General features: G+C 37.6%; 1 pseudogene across 1 annotated transcript in view; it reads left to right on the top strand.

Annotated features, from left to right (window-relative positions):
• The first annotated feature begins 218 nt into the window (after window positions 1-218).
• LOC308641751 (interferon-induced very large GTPase 1-like) overlaps window positions 219-25,103 on the top strand; it is a 52,276-nt pseudogene continuing 27,391 nt past the window's right edge. Inside the window, exons 1-2 of the transcript in view lie at window positions 219-2,166; window positions 2,323-3,263. The product of the transcript in view is annotated as an interferon-induced very large GTPase 1-like (transcript). The remainder of the gene's footprint in view (window positions 2,167-2,322; window positions 3,264-25,103) is intronic.

Below are 25,103 nucleotides of genomic sequence, written 5' to 3'. Positions count from 1 at the left end.
TAAGTTGCAACTCACCATGTAAAATAAAAAGCCAAATCTACCACCCTCACAAAAAAAATGGTTTTTAAATATATACACAAATATATGTAAATATCAAAAGTTAAACAGGGGATGAGAAGGACTTGGACTTGCATCACTAATACACTCACGATTTTGATTATGTGGCAGATTGGTCAGGACAGAGTCAAGAGTAACTGAGTGTCTCTTTTCACAAAGCCATGGCCACAACAGAGTACACCTCAGATGAAGCTTTGCTCCGAGACAAAAGGAGTCAAGATCTCCAAGAAATGCCAAGAGAAGTAGGACTGGATGTTAAGTACTGATTGCACAAACTACAGGAAGACCTGGGTGTGACCTGTGCCCAAGCCTTACAATATTTAACAGGAAAAGACTTCCAGAAGCTGATCCCAGGTACAACATCTATGGGAGAAAACGGCCCTGGAGAGACTGCTTGACCTGCCCCATTCAAATAGTCTTCAAGAGTTCTAGAAGTCACCAATGGAGAGGATAAAGAGAAAGCAGAAGCAGGCAGAACAAGCACTGCAGGAGCTGAGGAACTTGCTCCCAGAAGGGAGGCAGAGACAGGAAGAGACAGTGAAGAGAAAAGAAGCAGAGCTGAGGCAAGCCATAGAGATCCCTGAAGAGTACTGGCCAGTGCCTGAAAGGCCCTTAAGGGCAGTCATGGAAATCATGCAGAGACAACTCAGTCCCATAAAGCAGACACTGACCCACAGGCAGACCTCCCAGATAGAGATCTACAAGATGGGCATCAGAAGGGCTGGCCCTGCAAGGAATTTGCCAATCATGCAACCAAAAGGACCTGATACAAAAGAGAGAGGAGCTACTCAGTGTCCCCAGTAATTTTTCCCTCTTTAGCCCTCAACAAAGCACAAGAATGGATACAAAACAATTTATATCTTTTCAAGAAGAATCCATGTTCACCAGACTATATAAAAATGTAAGTGCTTCCACCAAGGCTAGAGGCTGGGGGATTCAACTAGAGACTGTAATGAATAAAAGCAAGCATTGAGAATCCAAGGAAACCCAACAAGCAAGTTCTGAGCACACTTCTTTATGCTCGACTAAATTCAGTTGTGTCCCCCTGGCCTCTTGCCACTCTCCCATTGGCGAGCATCCATTCTCCAAGCCTGCTCTCCAAGAATGTGAATACAACAAAGGCCTCTTGGATGAGAATGCAGACACAGACAGATTCACCTTGCTGAAGCAGAGGACTGAGAACTACTTCCACAGGTTTGTTTCTCATGTTAACCAAGGCTCTCTGCACCTGGGAGGAATCTACAGGTGGAAGTTTGTTTCAAAGGGTTTGCAAAGTGACCAGCTGGCTGATGTGAAGCAGCAGACAGAAGTTGTCCTGAATATTGCATATGGGACAGCTACAGTGGCTTTGGAGTGGGAGTTGCTACAGGTATGAAGGTTTCAGACTCATATACAAAAAGAGCTTCTAAAAGCCAAAATCTCAAAACCAAGGTCCAATTATCTGTGGTCCAGACAGGTGTCCACAAGAAGCAGATGGCTTCATCCAGTGGAAAGCTGGCCTTGTTGTCAGTAATCAAACTTGGTGTGGGACTTCAGGTGGTGCCCATTTGGGACTTCATCCTCCCCAGCCACAGAAGTGATTTTAAAGATCCCCTTAAGGTAGCTAACTGCCTGAAAGACAACTATACTGCTTTGACTAACCTTACTGCACAGATCCAGGAGGGGACTGAATTATTTAGTGCTGGGAAGGAGGCAAGAGTTTTCTAGGATGATGTAAAATTCTGGCAAATATCTGATCCTCGGGAGCAACTTCAAAACCTGATCAAATTCATGCAAACACTGAGTCAAAAAATAAATCATTATGGCACTTGGATTAACATATGCCTGACAGACTGGGATCTGCAGAATTTCCTAGTAAACACTGTCAATTTTAGCAAAAATTATTTCAGACATAAAATTACATTTATTAAATCACAGTTGTGCAGCCTTCTGGATCCCCAGGTCTACAAAGTGACACACTTTCCTCCGGTTCACTCCATCATGCAATGGATCTACCAGTCAGAGTCACAGAAAGAACAACTCAAAATCTCCCATTTTCTGAGTTCATTAACATTTTAAAGGAAACCCAGAATGAATTCTTTGAGGTGAATGTTAAATGTGAAATGCAAGGTGTGGCTGGGGTTATAGCTCAGCAGTATAGCGCTTGCCTCATAAGTGTGAGGCATTGGGTTCGATCCTCAGCACCACATAAAAATAAATAAAATAAATAAAGTAAAAATATGTGTCCATCTTTTTAAAAACTCATTAAAAAATGTAAAGTGCAAGAAACAGTGGAAGAAGCTCAAAGAAATGCCACATATGAGGTCAACTTAGCTCTCAGCAGTTTCTTGAATCACCTCCAAGCAGCAGGGCAGCCAGACACACAGATCTTGCTACTTTCCAGTGCAGCTGGTGCAGGATATCCTGTGGTAAGCATATTTTTCATCATCTTCTGGGGTGTGATAAGTTGAACTTCCTGCTGGATTTAATGCAAACTGCTTACAATAAATACCAAGACATCAAAAATATTTCCAGCTCCAGGGCCCATGCATTCCTGGTGCTCACAAGTTCAACAGCCACAGCTGGAGTCAGAGTTCTTCTCCAGAAGAGAAGACGCAATGCATGACACTTACGAGACAACACATGGGGAAATTATTATCTAAAGAAGTTGCACATGTCCTCATTAAACTTGGAGCAGATCATGATTGGGAAAACCTAGAGAGAGACTTGAGGTTACTCATTGATGGTGACTATGAAGCCACCATCTCTTCTTTGCAAATAGGCAAGTTAAGAAAGGAATTGGAAATTCTCTTCCATGGAAAGAAATAGTCCCAGGAAACAAATGATAATGAAAATAACAAATGGGAGGTGATAGAAAATGAAGCCATTCTAAACTCACTACAGCATCTAAACCTAGAACATTACTACTCAAAAAGGATGAGTAGAGCTAACTTCCAACTGGTCTACAAGAATTCTGTGTACAACATCAAGCCAAAATTAGAAAAGAAACTTCTCATCTATTTCCTTCAGAAGCTACTAATGCTGGATTATTGACTTAGATTCCTGGTCTTCAATGATGATGAAAACATAGAACATCAGGTCTCTCCAAGTGCATCTAATCAGGAAAATGAGGCTTTTGATCCTTGTGAAGATCCTTTTTTGAAGATGGAGATATTCTCACTAATACTTTTCCTATTAATCCCAGACCCCACATTCACGCCATGGATATTCAAATGGCCACTTTTCACTGTGCAGATGATTTTGCCAGACAATATATTTGGGGCAAACTATCCACCTGTCAATTTGTCCTGTGCCTCCTGGTGCAAAATTCCTGCACTTCTCAAATTGAATTCACTCTCTGGTCTCTCAGACAAATTAGAAGTTGGCAGCAAGCAAGAAAAAATCACCACAAGGGAAGCACAGTCCCAGGAGTCAGCGGATGTGTTGTGTCTCCACCCCCATTGTGTCCTTCATTAGAGTTGACAATGGCCTGTGTGCTTCCAAGTCTCAGAACATGAACCGTCTTCTTAGTAAACATCAATATGATGTATTTTTCCACAACACTGCAGACAAAGCAGCAAGAACTGCCTCTTTTAAAAAAATAATAATGTTTTATTCATTGATTCTAATTAGGTATATATGACAGCAGAATGCATTTTGATTCATTGTATACAATTTCACCACAACTTTTCATTTCTCAGGTTGTATACAATGTAGCCTCACTCCATATGTGCAGTCATACATGTACCTAGAGTAATGTTGTCTGTCTCATTCCACCATCTTTCCTGCCTCCATACCCCCCTCCCTTCCCCTCCCTCCCTTTGCCCAAAGTTCTTCCATTTTTCCCATTCTCCCCCATTATGGATCAGCACCCACTTATCAGAGAGAACATTCAAGCTTTGGTGTTTGGGGATTGGCTTACTTTGCTTAGCATGATATTCTCCAACTCCATCCATTTACCTGCAAATGCCATAATTCTATTCTCTTTGAATGCTGAGTAATATTACATTGTGTATATATACCACAGTTTCTTTGTCCATTCATCTATTGAAGGCATCTAGGTTGCTTCTACAGTTTAGCTATTGTGAATTGAGCTGCTATAAACACTCATGTGGCTGCGTTACTACATTATGCTGATTTTAAGTCCTTAAGGCATAGACCAAGGAGTAGGATATCTGGGTCAAATGGTGGTTCCTTTATTAGGTTTCTTAAGAATCTCCATTCTGCTTTCCAAATTGGTTGCACCAATTTGCAGTCCTACCAACAATGTATGAGTGTGCCTTTCCCTCCACACCATCGCCAACACTTATTGTTGTTTGTATCTTGATAACTGCCATTCTGACTGAGATGAAATTATAGAGTAGTTTTAATTTGCTTTTCTCTAATTACTAGAGATGTTGAACATTTTTTCATACATTTGTTGATCAATTGTATTTCTTCTTCTGAGAAGTGTCTGTTCAGCTCCTTAGCCCATTTATTGATTGAGTTGTTTGGTTTTTCTGGTGTTAAGTTTTTTGATTTATTTATATATCCTAAAGATTAATGCTTTATCTGACATGTGGGTGGCAAAAATTTGCTCCCAAAATGCAGGCTTTCTCTTCACCTCATTGATTGTTTCTTTTGCTGAGAAAAAGCTTTTCAGTTTGAATCCATCCCATTTATTCATTCTTGATTTTATTTCTTGCACTTTAGGAGCCCTTTTAAGAAAATTGGGGCCTAACCCAATGTGATAAAGATTTGGGCCTACTTTTTCCTCTATTAGGCGCAGGGTCTCTAGTCTAATTCTTCAGTCCTTGATCCACTTTGAATTGAGTTTTGTGTATGGTGAGAGATGGGGGTTTAGTTTTATTTTGCTGCATATGAGTTTCCAGATCTCCCAGCACCATTTGTTGAAGAGGCTATCTTTTTTCCAATGTATGTTTTTGGCGCCTTGTCTAGTATGAGATAACTGTATTAATGTGGGTTTGTCTCTTGTGTCTTCTATTCTGTACCATTGATCTACATTTCTATTTTGGTGTCAATTCCATGTCATTTTTGTTACTATAATTTTGTAGTACAGTTTAAAATCTCAGTTTTACATTTATGAAGAGTAAAGTCCAAGTTCTGTATTTTAACCCAACTAGTAGTTACAAAAGTATGTTGCTATTTTCCCTATCTGTATTTTATTTTCTCTAAATATTATTTTTAAATAAAGTAGAATGAAAACAGTAAATCTAAAAAAGAGGGTGAGAAACACAAGGAATTAAGGCAGAAAAAAAGAGCAATATAAAGTTGCTTTAACAACAACTATCTAATGTTGCCCAATATCGTAGTTATTTTTATATTTTGTGTGCAATCAGAGGTAATAGCATAAATTGGGGAAGATGGGAACCAGGCCATATTCTCCTGGGAATAACACCCCACCCCCATAGTTTAATTATCTTTCTTTCTTTCCCATTGAACTAGAAAAACAATCATGTTTTTCTGGTGCCTTACACTCTGAGTCTTGTCAGCTCCTCTAGGGTAGAACAGCAGTGCGCCACCCAGATCCTCCTTCAAGGAAGGACTGCTGCCCAGCTGAGGGGAGTGAAGGAAGCAGCCATTCATCGGTTGTTACACCTTTCACATCTACCTCACTTGCAGAAAGCCTCTTTGCCTGAGTTCATGCTCTCCTGGACAACTTTTATTCAGTGATTGAGTGAGACACAGAGTCCCTGCCATGTTGGCCGGACACAGGATACTCTCTCTGATAGGCCCCCTCACTCCAGTGTTCTACCTGTTTCAAGAAGGTTTCTGAGGTCTGCATCACAGTTCACTTTCTACCTCTGACATATCCTATTTCTGCCCCCTTCTTTCATAGGTGTTGATCCCTAAGAAATATCTTGCATACTTGCCGCAGTCTGGCTGGGCACAATTCAGGAGCCACTTGTCAAAAGAAACTAACTTTATTTTTAGAACTACAAACACCAAACAAAACAGCTCCTCAGGAAAAAACCCTCAGAGCCCAACTGCCACCACCGGCTTCCCACAAGCCTCTCACCCCCACACAAACCTCACCACCTCCCACAATCCTCCTGTTCTTGAGGCCGATTGGCTGGGTTGCATGGGCGGAGCCAAAGAAGTCCCCCAATGAGCAGCTCCATGGAGGAGCCAATCAGCTAGATGTTGCTGGGGCCGCTGTGAGCCAATCATCAGCTGGCAGTCTGAAGGGCAGGGAAACAGCCCAATGAACATCACTGCAGAGGAGCCAATCAGCTAGATGTTGCTGGGGCGCTGTGAGCCAATCATCAGCTGGCAGTCTGAAGGGCAGGGAAACAGCCCAATGAACATCACCGCAGAGGAGTCAATCAGCTAGATGTTGCTGGGGCTGCTGTGAGCCAATCATCAGCCGGCAGCTGGAAGTTTGCTGGCAGCTGGAAGTTTGCTGGGGCCCCTTTGGCTGTGGCTCTCAACACATACTTTTTCAGAATCTGCTTCTGGAAAACTTGGTCATTGACATTCCTATAGGTCTTGGTAAAGATTGTCATGTCCAGATGGATTTGAACAATGGTTGTGCATAATAAAGATGCAGCGCAAGAAGAAAATAAAGGCTACATAATATTCTCTTTCCACCATCTGTAGAAATGGAGCATCATCTTTTCAAGGGGTGAGAAAATGCAAGTCTTCCAGAAATGACTAGCAGGGAGGAAAGTGAGCTAGTCACCTTTACATTACCATGACAAAAATACTTGACAAGCACAATTTAGAGGAGGAAAAGTTTGTTTTAGATCACAGGTTCAATGATTTAGTCCGTGGTGGGCCAGCTTCAATACCCTGGGACCAAGGTGAGGCAGAACACCAAGGCAGAAGGTTGGGGTGGAGGAGCACAGCTCTGCTTAAGGCAGCCAGAGAGCAGAGAGAGAAAGGGAGAGGGGCTGCATGGATGATGAACCCTGCCAGAGCACACCCTAGTGACCCACCTCCTCCAGACAAGCCCCACCAGCCTACAATTACACACAATTAGTCCATTCAAACTTGGATGGACTGAGTAGGTTACTGTTCCTATAATCTAATAATTTCACCTCTGACTATTCCTGCACTAACACAGGAAGTTTCAGGGGATACCTGGTGTCCAAACCAAAACAGGACCTCAGCCCTGTTGAAAGCACTAAACAGGAGCATGAGATGTAGCAGTCTTGTGGGCAACTCATTAGTCAATGGTAACCAGAAAACTGGTGGTTTTCAAAAAAAGAGATAAAACTGATGGGCTAGAGCTAAAATAAACATTTCCCCCATGGTCTTTGAAATGGGGGTGGGGTAGTCAAGAAAAGGAACCTAGTTCTATCAAATGAATTCCTTAGAAATGATAGGGAGGTAGATTGAGCCAAGAAGATTTAATTGCCTTGGTCCAACATGCTTCAGCCTAGAAATTTTCCTGGCAGAGTAAAATCTTCCCATCCTATGTACTAAGGAGACACCTATAGGGGCAATTAGAGATTCTGAACTTCCATCTGCCAAATTAAATCTATAAAGTTTACCCAAAGACTTTCTTGCACCAGCACATAGTTTTCTGGGTCTCTAGAGACCCAATATGACTGGAAAATAGTAATTGTTATAGGTTCTTCTGGCACAAAATGTTATCCTTGGGAGCAATTACTGGTCTTAGTAAGAGCATCCTGAAAACATGAATTTTCCTTGCTCTTTTCCTACCTTCAACCCTACAACCACTTCCTATGACCTCCCATCTTATTACTGAGGTCTTTGTCATCTAGCTTCTGGTTAAAGTTTCATGAAGTTGCAGGCCTTCTCTTACCAGCAGGTGGTAACAAGCCTTATTAGATTCCAAGATACCTTGATCTCAGTACTGTCAACATTTAGGGCCAGACAACATTGTTGTGGGGGACTGTCCTGTGCATTATAGAATGCTTAGAAGCATCCCTAGACTCTATCATTAGATGCAGGGAGCACTCCCAGCAGACATGACAACCAAAAATGTCTGTAGCCATTGCCAAATATTCCTGAAACATTTGTATTGCCCCAATTGAGAACCATCATTCAGTGGGACCCTAATGAAAATAAAATAAATAAATTTTGATGACGTTTAATTATTTTGTCACTTTTTGAATAAAGAACATGCATTTTGTTAAAACAAAAACATTTTAAATGTGGAAAAATATTAAATATCCCACCTTCTCGAAACATTTCAATGGCCATCCTCCCAGACACATGGACTTAAGGATAAAAGCACACAGTTTAGCAAGGCATAGCATACACACTCTCCTATAATCCCCTTTCCTCTAAAAATCTATTATGGACATATTTCTAGGCCAACAATTATTGATCTATTTAAAAATTAATTTTAATGCCTATATCATATATTAATAGGAATTAACTAGGTTCTTAAAGGTGGGCAAGGGAAGTTTCCCGATTTTCACTACTATAAAAGAGCAATTCACAGTCAATGTGGCCTACATATCTAGAATTTTGACAGGACACAGTTTTATAGTATGATTAAGACATAGCTCTTCTTCAAAGTTGTACACAAACTGATGGAAAGAATATGAACACAGACAGAATAAAATGTGATTAGTTGCCTTGAAACACAAGGTGCAGATGTTGGCAAAAGGTGAAGAGATAACTGCTTAGGGGGTCAGAGCTGTCTTCATAGAGTTCAAGGATGGTACTTATAACAATCGTGTGGGGTTCTTTTTTAAGTCTTTTTTTTTTTTTGAGAGAGAGAGAATTTTAATATTTATTTTTTAGTTTTCGGCGGACACAACATCTTTGTTTGTATGTGGTGCTGAGGATCGGGCCGCACGCATGCCAGGCAAGCGCGCTACCGCTTGAGCCACATCCCCAGCCTCACAATCATGTGTTTAAATGCCTATTTCTCCTGCGCCTTACTCCTTACATGCAGGCCACGGCCAGCTTTTTCTTCCTTATATGTCCTATACCTGGGATGATCATTAGGGCCTTACACTTAATAAACCTTCAGTGAGCTTCCCCCTTAATCGAGGTATTTTTCAGAACCTTCCCGACTGGATAGCATTCTCTCAAGGAATGAGAAACAAGAATGACAGGAGCAAGAGGGCTATGTTTGAATTCCCTCCAACTTTCCAAACTCAAAGACAGATCAGAAAAGAGGGAGAGAAAAGAGAAAGTTCAGTTTATATGCGGCTGATTCTCTTTCCTCTTCTGAAACCTATTCAAGGAGAAATATCACTGACTTTGCAACGGAGCAAAGGGATGAATTCTAAGGCTTATGCCACAAATTCAGATGATGTTCAGAAACAGAGTCTTGCTAAGTTTCTCTTTATTTTGCTTTTTAATCTGATATTCCTCCCAAATACCCATCCATTATTTGGCATAAGGAAAAAAATTAACTAAAATTTCAAGCTAGCTTATTTCAATCTAACCATATAAATAAACTTTTAGAAAAAAAATCATTAAGATTTTACTATATCCCAGTCAGAATGACTAATTATATATATGTATTTAATATAATATACTAATTATATATATGTATATAATGTAATATATATATATATATATATATATATATATATATATATATTACATTCCCATCAACAGTGTATAAGCATTGTTTTTTTTCCATATCCTTGCCAGTGTTTGTTTTATATATATAAAAAATACAATCCAGATAAACAACAAATGCTGATAAGGATATGGAAAAAAAAACAATGCTTATACACTGTTGATAGGAATGTAAGCCATTGTAGAAAACACTATGGTGACTCCTTAAAAACTAAAAATAAAGCTACAATATGACATAGCTATTACATTCCTATGTCTACACATAAAAGGAATGAAGTCAGCATAAAGAAGAGATACTTTCATACACATGATTACTGTGATACTTTGCATAACAGCCAAGTCATGAAATTAGCCTAAGTGTCCATCAACAGAAGAATGGATAATGCAAATATGGACTATATATAAAATGTACTATTATTCAGTCATGAAGAATAGTGAAATTGTGTCATTTTCAGTAAAACAGAACAGGATGACATGGTTTTAAGTAAAATAAGGCAGACAAAACTACTAGTATTGCATTTTTTTTCCCTCAAATGAGATTTTTTTAAAAATTATTTGAGAGTAGAAAAGAGACTATTATGGAAAGGTAAGGCTGGGCCTGGGGGTGGGGGGTGGGGTAGATTAGAAGGAAGATGGATAAGATCAAAGCACAATTCATGCATTGTATGAAATATTGCAGTGAAGTAGTTTTTCAAAATAATAATAAACAGATGCCTTTAGGAATATTTAAGTTACTATTGGATAAAACAATGCTTGGTCAGTTGGAAAACCACTCTTTTGTCTGCTTCTTTCCCTAGTGTTCCAGGCAAAGTGTGTGGTTTATACAACCTCCTGACACTGAGAAGGTGCGCTAGCTGCCTGCTAGCATTTTATGCTGTCGCTGGGCCATCTGCTGGTCTCTGGAGTACAGTTCTATGTGTACCCAGTGAACATTTATGACAAAGCTCTGAATTGAGTAGTTAGCATGGGAACTCTACCATTTGCAGGAATAACGTTTTTGAGCTTTTCTCACTGTACCAAGGATTCTGATGGCTAGACAACCCTAAGTTCTTTGCCACATTTTTCATCCTACAAATTGATACAGCACTTCATACTACCTTATGGTTAAATGAAGTCACTCTGCTATAAGATAGGGCAGCTCACTGGGTTTCAATTTAATATCAATAACACATAAAAGCTCAGGGCAGAGCAGGGCTGGGAATGTGTCATAGTGGTAGATTGCATGCTTAGCACGTCTGAGACCCTGGGATCAATTCCCAGAATATAAAATTGATAGGAATGCTTTACTACTGAGCTCTATGCCAGTCCTTTTATTTTGAGACTGGATTTCAGTAAGTTGCTGAGAGTCTTGTTAAGTTTCTGAGACTGGCCTTGAACTTACAGTCCTCCTGCCTCAGTCTCCCAGGTCACTGGGATTACAGATGTGCACCATCACGCCTAGTCACTACTAATTTTTTTGCATTGTTTTAGCATATGATTTCAATTCCTTTCTAATTTATTCTGTTTAAAAATATATATTTTCACATCCATTTCCCTACTGCCTACAATTAACCTCTTAAATACATATTTTTAATTCGTACCATATTAGCTTCCACAGGTATACAAAAACTTAAGTCTTTACTGTTCTATCCACCCTATTTATGTTGATGTTGTCACAAATATGTCCCTTTGCATTTTATGCAAGTTAACCAAAATTTATATTTAACATTTTATACATTTATCTTTTAATTATATTCAGATGTGAAAGACAGTTACAGGCAAGAAATACAATAGCATGAGGTTTGTATTTTCCTAAGTAGTTTACCTGTGTTTTATATTCCTTCCAATAAGTTTGATTTACTTGTCTAGTTTTTTTCATTGCCACCTAAATTTAACATTTCCTGTAGGGCTAGGATTACTAATAATGAATGCCCTTGACGTTTCTTTATTTGTAAAAGTCTGAATTTCTCTATAATTCATTAAAAAATAGTTTTTCCACTTGTAAGACTATTGATTGACCATCTTTCTTTCCACATATTAAATGCCAACCCACTGGCTTCAAGACTTTTTGATTTATGCTAAGAAATCATGTTATTTTTATTCAGAATCCTTTACACAAATCACTTCTGTCTGGCTGCCTCCAAGACTCTTGCTTTGTTATAATTTTCTTTTAAAAGTGGTTAAATACATGTCAGAGTGGATCTCTCAGGCTTGTCCTTCTCAGAGTTTCTTGACCTTCTTCAGTGTGTAGATTTATGTCTTTTGTCAAATTTTGAATTTGAGGGCTATTGTTTTTCATAATTACTGTATTTGTTCACTTGTCATCACTCAAATAAAATAGCTGAGGCAAGATACTTATAAAGACAATAGGTTTACTTAGAGCACAGTTTGGGTGGCTCAAAAGTCATAATCACATGGTCCCCTTGGTCTAGTTTGGCAAATAATGAATGACATCACATCATTGTAGGACCACATATAAGAGCACAAGTTGTATATTGAAACAGGAACCGGAGAGAAAGGGAGGGGCCAGTAATACTCTTTTTTTTTTTTTTTTTAGAATTTTAGTATTTATTTTTTAGTTTTTGGTGGACACAACATCTTTATTTGTATGTGGTTCTGAGGATCGAACCCAGGCCACACGCATGCCAGGTGAGCACGCTACCGCTTGAGCCACATCCCCGGCCCAGTAATGCTCTTTTTATAAGAACCCATTAGACAGAACTAACCAAGATATTGTCCATGATTTCCTTTGTACCTCTGAGTATATTTAAGCCAGTTGACTTCAATTCTTTGCCAAGTGATTCTGATGACTCTCTATCACCCAAAGAATCTGTTAATTTTTTGTGACTAGGTCAGACTTTCTTATTTATTACGTGCTTTTTAATTTTTGGTATAAATCTAGACATTTTGAAACTCTAATGTAGTTAACATTGCAAATCAGTTTATTCCTCATGCTCATGATTTTTTTTTTTTTGATTGTTTGATTTTTCTGGCTGGTGTGAGTTGTAATTGTCTAAGGGAATTTTTGAAACCTTTTTTTGGAAAAACAGAATCTGAATATATGGTCTTAAATGTGTCTTTCCCTTTAGCATAGTATATGTTCAATCATGTATTAATAAACACTTTTATAGTTCTTGCAGGAAAAAAACAAAACTCTCATCCAGTCTTTACTTAGCTTAATGTAATTCCTTCAATGCTTAACCAGGCCGCTTATCATTCTGCCTTACTCTTTACTTCCTGATTATACTGAGCCCAAGGACCAATGAGAGCTATAACTGGGGATATATCCTGCTCTGGAAAGGCATGTAGCTTTTCAAATTTCCATATACGGGGATGTTTCAACTTGCTAATTCCCTACAAAATTTCTCTTACCAATCTTTCCTCTTAGGTTTTCAGTTTTTGATTTCCCTCATAATCTCTTCCCACAGACAATAGTGGATTATTACTCATTTGCCTCTAAATGTTGTCAAGAATTCCCTCTACATAGCCATTTTTTGGGGCTATGAATTTTATCCAAATCAGAAAGGTTTTATTTAGCCAGTTGGCGACTGATCCCTGCAGGACCCAAATTGTCTCTGCCAGGAACAGCATTGGGTCCAAGTTCTATGGGGTTTATAAGAGAAAAAACCACATCTTAAAAATGTAGGTGCAGGCAAGTAAGCAGGATACAAAGGCTGAGAAAGCAATTAGCAGAGCAAAAACAGACAACCACATCCTGGGTTCGAGCACATTTGTGAGTATATGAAGTACAGAAAAACAATTTTTTAACATCTTAGAAACAGCTTATATTAATGTTTCACACAGGAGTCATAAAAGTGGAGTCACTGTGGCTATATTTACTTACACTTGCTATATCTTGTACTTAACTATTGTTCCATTAAGATATACTTATCTGTAACTATATTAATCTGTGGGCTTATACTTATTACCCTACACTGTTTTATTTCTAACAACTTATAACTTAAGTTACATGATTACCATTACTTCTTCTAATTTATAACTAGAGAAGCTTAACATTATTTATTCTATAAAACTTATCACAAATCCTAGTATCCTACTTATTAATATTTCATGACTTATAATCTATAATTTATAACCTATAATCTATATTGATTAATCTCAGACCATAACACTATGATTTCCCACCATGGCTCAGTGCACCTGCTTTAGTGTTAACATGTTAGATTTTTTTCCAACAGAGTCTCTATTATTTTTCTCCAGATTGACAGGGAGCTATCTGCTCATAGGCTTTCCCTATCTGGTATCATGGCCACTTGGGTACCACCCAGGGGCAGAGTCTAAATTTCCTTTCCCCACTTTCGTGCTCATATCAGTCTAGCTACTTATTCTATGAGACTTGAAGAAAATCTCCTTTGACTCTGGCCATTATGGAGTAGAAGGTAGATCCCCAAGTCTTCAGGCAGTCCTGGTCCTTTTTCTTTGATGGGCTCAGCCCAAAGAGCAGCACTCATTGACTGGAGTTTCATGCCTGAAATCCCCTCAGGCTTGCATTGCATACTTGTAACGTTCAAATGCCATTGTTGTATCCTCATGTGAGGGATTAATGTCATTAGAAAAGAGTGACCTTATTCCTCTTCTGCCTCCTTCTCTTCTGATTCAGCCATGTGATGAAACAAAAAGAAGGTCTTTATCAGGTGTCAGCACCTTAATCTTGGACATTTGAGCCTCCAGAACTAGAGTATACAAACAGTCAAACCACAGCATTCCACCCTGACCTCTTCAAATTCATGTTCTTTTGTATACAAAATATGTTTATTTCATCCCAATACCTCCAAAAGTCTTAACTTATTCCAACATCAATTCATAAGTCCAAAGTCTAGAGTCTTCTCTAAACTGGATATGGGAAAAATTAAAAGTAAAACTGGAAGTTTACACAGTGGTTCGATTGCCCTGGGGCCTTAAGTGAAGGGCTATAAAATCAGGATGCTACCTGGACCCAGAAAACAATGAGGCAGAGATGGCCGTTCAGAGCAGGATTGTTGCAAAATGGGAACAAAGGCAAGAGAAATGAAAAATATACATGTTTTGGATGGACTTTAGGTTTTGTTAGAACAGCAAGTGGGAACTTGGAGTAGCATGTAGCCTGAGTCCATGGATTGTCATGCCTTTTAGGGCCTGGCATGTGCACAGCTGCTGCCCTCTGGTGAGAAGTCTCATGTACGTACATACGTACGTACACACACACACACACACACACACACACACACACCACATATACAATGTTAAAATGAGGGTATACGCTGCTCATTTGGGTCATTTGGCCATTTCTGGCCTAACACCACAGGTAGAAAGTCATATAGCCACCAACTGAGTTTCTGAGCAGTTCATGGGCCAATGTAGGAGCTTAGGATGATGTTAAGTGCCTGTTATTCTAGGAATTAACAGTTGGTAGATCACCTTTTGAGGAATAAGAAGAATGCTGGTGATTCTGTTTATAGTTCTGAGTAATCTGACCACCTTCCCCTAACGGATGTCTTCCATAATGCAACCCACAGAAAGGTAGGGCAGATTAATGTCCTTATATGGTTTTTCTCCTTAATGATAGTGTCAGTTCATGCTGAGGACCAGTTCTTTCATATCAATTGCTTGTCAGAGGCTCTGACAGACCCACAAAGGAAGTGGGACCCTTAAAATGCTCTGACATAGTATGCACTGTGTTAAAACCCACCCCTCTTAGCCAGAGAAGCCACTAGGAAACTACACTGTTAAGTCTATTGGGAATTAAGTTCAACTGTGCACAACAATCCAATTCCTCTGGGTACATCTGAAGGAGAGAATGATGTCCTAAGAAGTCCCTCATATAAATGTGAAAAACCTACAACCCAACAGATGTGAATATCTCAACATAAAAATTCAAGAAACATGAAATACAAGGCAACGTGACCCCTCCAAAGTTTTCAGTTTCAGGAACACCTGAGAGGTCATGGCCATGAGCAAACTGGAAACCATGTACAACCAGTGGACCTGGGAGCTCAGAAGTCATATGCTAGAGAAATTCAATCAACTTTGGAAAAAAATGGGTCTATGAATTATCCTCTACTGTCCCTCAAGTCACAAAGCCTAATATTGATGTGGATTCAGAAAACAGTCTCTGGGAGTATTTCAAAAAGGAGACAAACCTGGTTGACAGACTCAAGGGAAATTATGGTGTTAAGTTTAAAATCAATTATGATGAGCATGTCCAAGTGATTTAGAATAATTTTCTTTTCAAAAAGAAGTTAGAGGCCTATGATAGAGATTTCATTATTAACTGCATTTTTTTCAAGATTTCATGAATCTACTAATAGCATTTTGAGTCAACAATGTGACTATGATCAAAATGACTTCCATGAAATCTTCAGAATAATAGATTAAGTAAAATCTGTACACACTAAAAAAAGATATGTATTTATAAGCAAACATTATATGAATTATCTTTGTGTTTATTCCAAAGAGCAACAAAGCATTTTAAGAAAATACACAAGGCTTTCAAGTTAGCAAATGATTCTATAAACTATCTAGAATTCAAGAAAAATGAAATTTTCATGACTTTCAAAATCTCCTCCCAAGATACAAACTCTATCATGTCTTTTGTTTATTTTCTATGGCAAAGCTCACTCCTGCTGTCTCTGCCACCAGCAGAGGACATTGTGGGGGAGATCTGAGTTACCTGCTCTACATTCAGTGGAAACAGGGGCAGCCTGAAGAAACACATTCTCATCTCTCTAGCAGAAGAAGAAAATTTGATAATTATTGGCAATACATTCATAATCCAGAATTTCAATGGCTTTGCAGAGGGGCAAACAGAGTGAATTCTAAAGCTCATGCCATAATTCAGAGTATGTATGGAAACATATTACTCTCTTTATGTTACTCTATAGTCTGATATCCCTCCCAAATCCCCAATCCATTGGTTGGCTTAAGAAAAAAATTAACTAAAATTTCAATCTAGCTTGAATTTATTCTAAATATACTTTTAGAAAAAAATCATCAAGATTTTTACATTATCCCAGTCAGAATGACTAATTATTTTTAAAAATCCAGAAAAATAACAAATGCTGGCAAGGATGTGGAGGAAAAGGGATGCTTATACACTGTTGATGAAAATTAATACAGCCACTGTGGAAAACAATAGGGAGACACCTCAAAAAACTAAAAATAAAACTACTGTATGATGCAGATATAACAATCCTAGGATATACACAAAGAAAATGAAGTCAACATCAAAAAAGAGACATTTGACTACCTGTGCTTCCTGCAGCACTCTTCACAACACCCAAGACATGGAATCTGCCTAGATGTCCATCAGCAGATGAATGGATAAAGGAAATATGGAACATATATACAATTCAGCCATGAAGAATAATGAAATCATGTCATTTTCAGGAAAAGGGATGGAACTGGAGGACATTATGTTAAGTGAAATACGCCAGACAAAATGACTAGTATTGCATGTTTTCTTTCAAATGAGAAAAAAATATTTAATTACCTGAAAGTAGATGAGAGACTATTAGGGAAAGGTAATGCTGGGCCTGAGGTAGGAGAGGAAGAGTAGAAGAAAACTAGATATGATCAAAACAAAATTCATGCATGCAGTATCACAGTGCATTAGGTTTTAAAAATAGTTCCTGGCTAAAAATATATAAATCACTACTGATGTAATTCTATTCTGCAAAATAAAATAATAATAATAATAATAATAACAAAGTATACCTTTAAGAAGTATTAAGTCCCTATTGGATAAAAGAATGCTTGATCACTTAAAGAGCCTCTCCTTTGCCTGCTTCTTTCCCTAGTGTTTAAGTCAAAGAATGTGGTTTATATAATCTCTTGTCATCCAGAAGGGTGCTCTAGCTGTCTGCTGGCTTTTTTATGGTGTAGCTGCGCCATCTGCTGGTGCCAAAGTATAGTTCTATGTGTACCCAGTGAACATTCTGCAATTGCATAGTTAACATGGGATCTATACCTTTGGCAGGGACAATGTATCTGAGTTTCTCGCTGTACCAAGGATTCTGATGGCTGTAGAACAATGAGTTCATTGCCACATTCTCCATCCTATAAATTGGTATAGCAGTCCATATTACCTTATGGCTGAGTAAAGTCACTCTTCTATGATAAGACAGGGCAACTCCCTGGGTTTCTATCCAATATCCATATGCAGATGCTAATTTACAATAAGGTGAGGGGCTAAGAAAAAATAGAAATACTTTGCTTTAGGCAGGGCAGAGTGAAGGGAGGAGAGGGAACATGGGAGTATGAAGAATAGTAGAATGAATCAGACATTACTACCCTTTGTACATATATGACTACATGACTGACATGATTCTGTATTATGTACATTCCAAGAATGCGAAGTTATACTCTATTTATGTGTAATGTGTCAAAGTGCATTCTACTGTCATGTATAACTAATTAGAACAAAAAAAGAAAGTGTTAAGTGTGATATTCTTTTATACAGAATTTAGCAACATGTGTTCACTTTAAAATGTTTCTGTATCTGTCATAGAAATTTTACAACTAGTTATACTGAGAAATAATTAATAATTAGGAGCATTGAGGTGCATAAAGATATTAAATTTAGTTTCCTTTAATAATAGTAGCACTTGAAAAATAACCTACATTTTTATACCTGGGGAAGGTAAGTATCTGGTGATTAATCTACAAAATAAAATTATATACAACCACTGGAAAAAATAAACTTCAGGGAAGGGCAGGGTTGAGGATGTGTCTTAGTGGTAGATTGCTTGCCTAGCATGTCTGAGGCTCTGGGTCCAATTCCCAGAGTCTAAAATAAGAAGAAATAAGAAAGAGCAACTTTGTAACGACACCTATAACTAAGCATGCTCTGCTACATTTCTGTGACTGAATACTAAAGTTGATCCATGGAAAATCCATTTTGGATGCCAAAAAACTAATTTTTCTACTTTTCTTTTGTTTTGTTTTTCTTTTTTTTATTGTTGGTTGTTCAAAACATTACATAGTTCTTGATATATCATATTTCACACTTTGATTCAAATGGGTTATGAACTCCCATTTTTACCCCGTATACAGATTGCAGAATCACATCAGTTACACTTCCATTGATTTACATATTGCCATACTAGTGTCTGTTGTATTCTGCTGCCTTTCCTATCCTCTACTATCCCCCCTCCTACTTTTCTTTTGTAAGAATTCTTATCTCCCATCTTATCTCAGATGGACTAAAGAGAGGTCCTAATCATACCATTTTTATCTACACCCTCATCCTCAGTTTGTCATGTCTGAAGAGTACAAAGCCTATACTCTGTTCCCTTCACTTCCTGGCCTTTGGCCTGAAAAGTGTGAGATCTGAAGATTAGATTGGGAGACTCTTCCTCTTATACAGAAAGGGAATGAAAGAGAGGGCTGAATTAAGAGGAGCCTTAGAAAATTAACCTGCTGGGAATTTCCTAGACATTTTCAATGTAGTCAAAATTGGGCCTCTACAAAAATTTAGGGGAAAAGAAAGCTGATTTCAGAATAACCATGGTATGTGAAAAGCAGGTAAATCTTTTATATCCACTAATTACTGTGGTTACAACCCAGCCAGGCTGCCACTGCCTTAGTAGACACAAAGGCTTGACTAGAGCGGTGTCATGGAAAGACTTAAAACTGTCACCCTTGACAGCAGGGCCTGATGGTTACCATATCCCCCAGGAGAGTGAGGAAAAAGATATTATTATAGGGTGTACCTCCCAAATATACTTGGCCCACTGAACCTGTTCATTGTCTAAGGGGATAGGGATGAGGTTGGATGGAGTCACTGGTCTAGAAGAAAGATGAGAACTTTCATGACAGAATCATTCCGGTGTTATTTTGCCACAACGTCCTTTGTCTAAGACACATCTGCTATTAACAGAGCTCTCTCTTTCCCCCTATTCCAATGTGTCCTTCATGGTAGTTGCCAGAAAGCTTTGTTACTTTACAAGTGATATAGACACTTAAAACTTTTTTCAAATAAAACTATAACTCTTGATGATTCTCCCAAAAAAACTATCACCCCCCTTTCTGTCTTATCATGAACTTTCACCTCAGTTAGATATCTGGTAGTCATTCCTTACACCTAGAGAAAGCACTTGCCTTAAAGTTAAAACCACACATCTTTAAGTCTTGGGAACAGGTGAACTGTGGCTGGCCTCCTGTAGCTTTTCCTCTTAGCCTCTAGAAATATTTTCCCTTTGAGGCTCTCAACAGTTCCCTAAGTGCTTATTAAGCATCTGTCAATCCCCAGAATCATTTTAGACACTAGAGATGTCATATATATCAAAAGTTTGTCATTAGTCAAATAGTTGCCTGAGATATTGACTAGCAACATAAAGATGAGAAGAAATCTCTTCCATGAAGGATCTCACAGTATAATGTACCATTGCCACTGTCAAAGTGGCCTCAAGGGACAGTTGTATCTCCTCTAATATTTGGACCCAAATATTAGTACATAGAATCCTAGAACACTTGCTAAAGGCTCAAGGACTACACAAGGAAGATACATTGTATTGAGAATTTTGCTAAACTGTCCTATTAAAAACTTCACCTCAGTTTGTGAATGCACCCTCAACTTCATCTAGACACTGCTTTAATTAATTCCAAACATAAGAGAGACCCAGATAAACTGAGAGCTCCTTCTCCATTTTCAAAGGTTCTTCGTTTTGGGCTCCAGTGCATTACATTAAGGTTGACAAAGTAATGTTCCTACCACTGCCAAAAAAACAAAATGACAATTTTATTCTAACATTAATAAATAACACTGTGTAAGCCAAATATACAGCGGAGACACAGTTAGAAAAGCCAGGGACTGTCTCCTTATATTCATTTTTTGTAAAACTAAGTCACATTGATTTTATTTCCATATTATTCAGACCTGCATCCCTTGTTCCCTAATGTGAAATCCTGCAAATCTCTATCCTCCATTACTACAACAGCCTCCTCCTCCCTCCTCCCTCCACACTGCACATAAGCTGATCATCTTAATTTCTTTGTATCTCTAGTGGCTCATTTCTAATGGAAAGAGTCCAGATTGCCCTGTCTCCCTTTCATGACCAACCATACTCTGCTCCAGCTACTTCCCTTGCCTATAATTTTATGTTCCAGAAGCATAGAAGTCCTTATTTTGGTTGTTTCCCTGTGTGCAGCTCCCTTTACTACTTTTTATTCCTGCAGTCCCTACTACCCTGAAACCCTTCTCATTTTCAAAAACTTTTGGGTGGCTCATCTGAACATCCCATACCTAATTTCTTTTCTTTTAGGAATCCTGATGGTCTTGTCCTGAGAGGCTAAGGAATGAGGAGTCTACAGCCCTTGCTGGCCCATCTTCCAGGAAGTCAGTTTGAGTATATCTACCTTTGAGTAGAAATCATACATAGTTTATAGCCCACCAAGAGTCTCAAAATGGCTTATTAAACTCAGTTAATGAAAGACCTAACAGGATGGGCTACAACAGACAGACAATCATGGACTGGAAACACAATAGAGAAGTGAACATGGGCCTAGCAGAGATAGAAGCAAACACAAGAAGGTTAAAGGCCTCTCTGGAGGTAAAACTGAATACCATATCTTCCCTTTTTAATAAGAAGCTGGACAACTCATGGTGGGCTGGGGGTGTTGGGAGTGGGAGAAGATGGCTCTTGGTCACTCACAAATTCAGTAGTTTTAGGCCCAGAATCTTGTTTACAATCCCTTGGGTATGCTATCATTCTATCATATACTTACCCCACACCTGTAGATGCCCCAACTAACACTCTGGTCCCACCATTACATATGATCCTTACCTCTATTAACTAGTCAGCCCCTCTTTACCAGGCCTCTGACCCTTTCATGACCAGACCTGATTTACTCCTCAAATTTTACCCTCCAGATTCTCACTATGAAAACCAAGCTTCTTTTCTCTGGTCCCCTCATCCCTTTCCATGTAGATATCCAAATTTTAAACTCTTACAACTTCAGTTCTTTGGTCTCACTCTTTTTTCCTTATATATACCAAGTGTTTTTTGTTGTGGTTCTTTTTAGATATACATGACAATAGAGTATATTTTGACATATTATATATACATGCAGAATATCTTATTCTAATTAAGATCCCAGTCTTGTGGATGTACACAATGTTGAGATTCACTGTGGTGTATTCATATATATTCATAGGAAAGTTATGTCAGATTCATTCCACTGTCTTTCCTATTCCTATACCCCTCTCTTCCATTTATTCCCCTTTGCCTAATTCACCGAACTTCTATTCTTCCCCTCCCACACCCTGTGTGCTAGCATCCATATATCAGAGAAAACGTTTGACCTTTGGCTTTTGGGGAATGACTTACTTCACTTAGCAGAATAATCTCCAGATCCATTCATTTACCAGCAAAAGTCATGAAGTCCTTCTTCTTTATGGCTGAGTAATACTCTATTTTTTATATAATATATATGTAAACTATATACATTATATAAATTATATATTTACATATATTATATATAAATATATTTTATTTAAATAAAATATGTAAATATATTATACATAAAATGGACTATCATATATAAAATGGAATATTATATATATATATATATATATATATATATATATATATATTATATTCCATTATATATAATATATTCTTTTTGCCTTTTCAACCTAGCCTGGATGTCATCATTTCACCATTCTCAGCCAGCTCAATTTAATCCTTTGTCTTTCTCTCCCACCCACCTACTAATCACCAGATTTCTCTACTGCTATGCTCTCATAACTGAGAACTCCTAGGAATAACAACAAACAAACAACAACAAGAGAAGTACCACATGACCACTAAATTTGGAACCAACAGAGCTAGACCTTGAACACAAGAAGCCTGGGTTGCTCAATCCTGTCACCTCCATTAACTCCTGAAATCTTTCTCCATGTTTTTAAAACTCTTTGTATCACCTTAACTTTTTACAATGAATCCTTAGCCTCAAAATCTGTGTCTTACCCACACACACCAAAAAGAGACAATAGATAGGCATAGTCTTTCTGTTCCTATCCTCTTGGCTTTATCTAACCTAGGAACAAGGCAATTAGTTGAAATGTATTTGTTAAAGATGCTCAGTCATCAAGCTACCCAAAGGACAATTCACCAAATTTTCCAAAATTATCAACTTATTAAAATTTGCTTTTTGACAACAAAATCCAATTTGTTCAAACTATCAACTCACCAATAATTTGCTTCTCTTAGTGATTTATAAAGGTTATAGCAATCATGTTACCCGGAAAGGCTCAATAGTTTGGTAAGCTTTCTTCTTTAAGGTTTCAATTAGTTTCAGTATGACTATAATTAGTTGTAGTTTTACCAGTGTTCTTTCATTATGTCTGTTATGCAGAATATTGAAGTTGAAATCCTTTGAATATCATCTTTGTGTGTGTTATGTGTGTCAGATTCAGATGCTTAAAACAAATAGTTAAAACTTATTTGATACAGCTGATAAACAAATATATGAATTAAAATGTTTAAAATTAGCATTTTCTAATTCTTTCTATAAGGCAAGTATTAAACTGATACTAAAACAAGAAAAAGATCACAAGGAAACAAAAACATGTCAATACACAGGCAAAATTCTTCAATAAAATACTGGCAAAACCAAATCCAACAGCATATAAAAAGAATAGTACACTATGCCAAATGCCATGAGGTTTACCTATGAATGAAAGTTTGGCTTACTATCCTGAAATTAATATAATACTTCATATCATATCAAAAGAATCAAACTATGCTATATCAAAAATTAAACTATATAACATCACAAATAAAAATCATTTGACAAAATCCAACACCTTTTCATTAAAAAACATGCCATAAGCTAGGAATAAAGATAAATTTCCCAACCTATTAAAGTCATGTCTGAAAACACACATACCTCACATCATACTTAATGTTAAAAGTATGGATGCTTACTCCTTAAAATCAGAAAAAGAAGGTAGTTCATTCTTGCCACATATTTGAGATTTCACCAGGGTAATTAGACAAGAAAAAAAATTAAATCTATATTGAAAAGTAAGAAGTAAAAGTATCCCTAGTCATAGATGACATGATCTTATATAGAGAAAATCCTAAGGAATTCACAAAAAAATCTTAAAATTAATAAATCAGTCAGGCATGGTGGAACACATCTATAATTCCAGCACTCAGCAGGCTCAGGTGGGAGAATCACAAGTTCAAAGTCAGCCTCAGCAATTTAGCAAGGGCCTACTTAGCAAGACCCTGTCTCAAAATAAAAATAAAAAGGGCTGGGCTATGGCTTAGTGATTAAGTGACCTTGGGTTCAATATAATAATAATAATAATAATAATAATAATAATAATAAAATCAGTTCAGGAAGTTACAGGATATAATATTGGTATTCTGAAATAAATTGTATATGAAAGTAAATTGTTTTTCTACCTAGGAACAAGGAACAACTCAAAAAGGAAATTAAAGCAATTCTACTTACAATTGCAAAAGGTAATAAAATGCTTAGAAATAAATTTAACACAATAAGTACAAGATTTATACTGAAAACTACAAAATTTTTGAGAAAAATTTTAAAAAGCCTAAATAAATGGAAAGTTGTTACATATCTATGAATTGGAAGATTTAACATTATTAAAATGCCATATTTCCCAAATTGATTTGCAGATTCAACATAGCTGCCTATTTTTTTTTTGCAAAAATTGCAAAACTAACTGTGAAATTCATATGAGAATTCAATGGATTCTAAAGATCCAAAAGGCTCTTGAAAGAGAAGAATAAAGTAAGACTCACAATTTCCAATTTCAGTTTAATCAAGATTGTGAGTTACAGGTATACAGATACATAACAGCAATGGAATAGAACTGAAAGTCTAGAAATAAACTCTTACATGTATGGTTAATTGATCTTTGAAAAACATGACAAAAAAAGGAGAACAAAGAAAGCAAAAGGAAACTCTAAATGCCAGAAAAGGAGAAGTAGGACAAAAAAGGAGTAGAAGAAAATCAGGAGGCAATAATAAGGGTCTCTCTAATAATACAATAATCCTCAGGAGGGGGGGAAAGACCTTCTCTGTGAAATGAGCTTGTACTGTGAGCAAGAAATAAAAATTCTCACAGGCTCATCTGTGGACTTCCACCCAATTGTATATGTTGGGTTTGCTCAAACCTCCAAAGCCCTGATTCCAGAACTGAGCCTTTCAGAAACAATGATGATGCAATAGTTCTGAAGATGCAGAATTTTGCAATGAAGCAAAATTGTGCAAAGGAAGCAGTTAAGAACTGGGTCCAGCCCACCCAGACCAAGCTCAGGCCAAGGAAAATCAAGGTCTTTGACTCTTATTCCTTTGGGGGGCCAGGTGAGGAATGAAAAAAAAAAAACAGGTGGCTGTATGTGAACGAGAAAGAACAAGCCCTACCTGAATTCTTAAGGTGCCAGAGGTTTTGAAGCAAATTATCAGAGTGAGAACATCTCAGAGTCTTGATGCCCAAGCAAGTTTTGGCAAGTGTGAAGAAACTTTCCTTGGAAATCCCCGATGCTAAAGAACAGCTGTAACTTGCATGAACATGGACCAAATTGTGATAGTTCAAACAC

Source organism: Spermophilus citellus, assembly GCF_964194105.1.
Source record: "Spermophilus citellus genome assembly, chromosome: 2".
Lineage (NCBI taxonomy): Eukaryota > Metazoa > Chordata > Mammalia > Rodentia > Sciuridae > Spermophilus > Spermophilus citellus.
This window is presented reverse-complemented; position numbering and strand designations above follow the sequence as displayed.